Raw genomic sequence first — 2,569 nt, 5'->3', positions numbered from 1 at the left:
AATATTTACTAATTAAAATATTTCAGTCCATAATACTTCGATCAAACCATCGGAAATGATAAATATTCTCCAATGTATGTGTATATATGAGCCAATTTTACAAGATAGTGTGTCAATTAAACACTTTTAAGTGTAAAATTTACAGATTAAAGTGTATATTTCACACTTTAAAGTGTGAATTTTACAGATCAAAGTGTAAAATTCACAGATTAAAGTGTAAAATTCACAGATTAAAGTGTTAATTTTACACTTTAAAGTGTTAAATTTACTAATTAAAGTGTATATTTTACAGATTAAAGTGTAAAATTTGCAGAATAAAGTGTGAATTTTACAGATTAAAGTGTGAATTTTACAGATTAAAGTGTGAATTTTACAGATTAAAGTGTAAACTTTACAGATTAAAGTGTGAGATTTACAGATTAAAGTGCGAATTTTGCACTTTAAAGTGTGAATTTTACAGATTAAAGTGTAAAATTTACAGATTAAAGTGTAAAATTTACAGATTAAAGTGTGAATTTTACACGTTAAAGTGTAAAATTTACAGATTAATGTGTGAATTTTACAGATTAAAGTGTAAAATTTACAGATTAAAGTGTAAAATTTACAGATTAAAGTGTGAATTTTACACGTTAGAGTGTGAATTTTACAGATTAAAGTGAAAATTTTACAGATTAAAGTGTAAATTTTAAACTTTAAAGTGTGAATTTTACACTTTGAAGTGTAAATTTTACAGATTAAAGAGTAAATTAACACTTTAAAGTGTAGAAAATAAAAAAATGTGAAGTGTATATGAGGCACTTATACGCTTCCGTAGTACATTGAGGTGCTTAGTTTTAATGTTTCCAACATGTACACTATGAATAATATACCGGTAATCCTTGAACAAATGCAAATTGAGCGATGCGACAAATCAACTTTAAGGTGGAAGGCTACATCGTCAAAACATGTCTGACTTCCGTTCGAAACGCCATTGTGTTCCGGATTGATAACATTATGTCGTGGTACAAAAGCTATACACCGTTTAATTGAACTCTTCTAACTAAGGAGGTGAGATAGGAATGAAATCACCAAAACGCTTAGAAAATTTGTCAATTTTCTTCCTGTTTAAAGCTTTTAACTAACATTGATTATCAGCTGTTTTTACGGAAAACGTGGAATCGAAATAATATACCGTTTCCCCGCTCTGCTGCTATTGGCAACACATTTTTGTCATGTCATCTGCAACAGACGATCATACATATGTGGCAGATTATCGATATAGGTAAGCAGATGTCAAATTTTCATTTAAACTATATATTTATAATGAATATAAAACGAAAGTACCGTAGTACGATCTCTTGAATTGATCCTAACTTCCCAAATAAAAAAAAAAAAACATTTGCTGTAAAAGACTTTCACTGAAACTTTGACATTAAACTAATGTATTTTGATTAAAATAGATACAACTAGGTAGCAATAGCAGTGGAAGCCCGGATTTGCAAGCCAAATGAGGGAAAGACAGAATTCTGAAAAGGAGCATGTTTTTCATTTCCACACATGCATGTGTATCACTATGGACATCTAATGTATGTATTAATATGCGTATGGTTGTTGTTTATAATTGCTATTGTATATAAAAAAGTAAAAGGCAATTTATAATATAATTAACTACTAATATTTTGTTCTAAGAAGTTAAATATATATAATGCACTCATCAATAATATGATTTTTCAGCTTCAAACATTATCATAAGCACTACTTATCTTATATCTACATATTTAGCATAAACTTGTTCCTTTTTTAATTTTTCTTCGTGATTTTTATTAATTAAAAAATTGATCCCAAGATATTTGAGACCATGTAAAATAAAGAAAGACAACTCTTAAACAGGATCTTTCATACCAAGATTTTTGCAATAATTAAGTATTTCCTTTAATTTTTCAATTTCATTCAATTTCTTTTCTTCATCCCATTCACCAACGAATATTGTTTATATTTTCAGGTTTTTGTGGGATTTTGTCCAGCAGTTTGCCTTAAAAGAATTTTTTTATATTTTAGTTTCATATTTATGTGGATTCCAATAAAAATCATACAAACTTCATTTATGATTTTTTTGTTTTTCATTTCTAAACTTAATAACATTTCACTTTCATAAGAATTTTAAAACAGGAATGTTTAAAAATTTGATTAATAAGGGGTTATCTGGAACCAGACTGATATTTTAAAAATTCTCTAGAAAATAGTGTATTGTATTTTGAGGTATATTATTGTTGAATACTGTGCCTAGTATTGGTAACAAATGCATCCAACAAAAATCTCCTACACTTATTTGGTGTAGAGATCCACCTTAACAACGTACTCGACATATTTCTGTAGACGGTCAGTGAGAAACCTAATTAGGAACAAGTTTTAAAGATTTATTAATAGCACTATCTTCCTGGTCAAAGATTTGTTCGTCCTTTAATACTTTTTGCGATTTTCAATGACAACTGGAAATCACACCCAATGTAAACGCAAGCTCATACCAATATTATAAATAGCACTGTATCTAAAGTATTATCTCTCAAACTAATGTTCCTGATGCACACGT

General features: G+C 28.2%; 1 long non-coding RNA gene across 1 annotated transcript; it reads left to right on the top strand.

Annotated features, from left to right (window-relative positions):
- The first annotated feature begins 1,069 nt into the window (after positions 1 to 1,069).
- On the top strand, positions 1,070 to 2,080 carry LOC128158761 (uncharacterized). The gene is made up of 3 exons (XR_008240039.1): positions 1,070 to 1,261; positions 1,440 to 1,565; positions 1,982 to 2,080. It is a non-coding gene; the product is annotated as an uncharacterized LOC128158761 (long non-coding RNA).
- Positions 2,081 to 2,569: the final 489 nt, after the last annotated feature.

This window comes from Crassostrea angulata, chromosome 1 (genome assembly GCF_025612915.1).
Source record: "Crassostrea angulata isolate pt1a10 chromosome 1, ASM2561291v2, whole genome shotgun sequence".
NCBI classification, from domain to species: Eukaryota; Metazoa; Mollusca; class Bivalvia; order Ostreida; family Ostreidae; genus Magallana; species Magallana angulata.
Note: the sequence above shows the minus strand (reverse complement) of the source record. Positions and strands in the feature narration are given on the sequence as shown.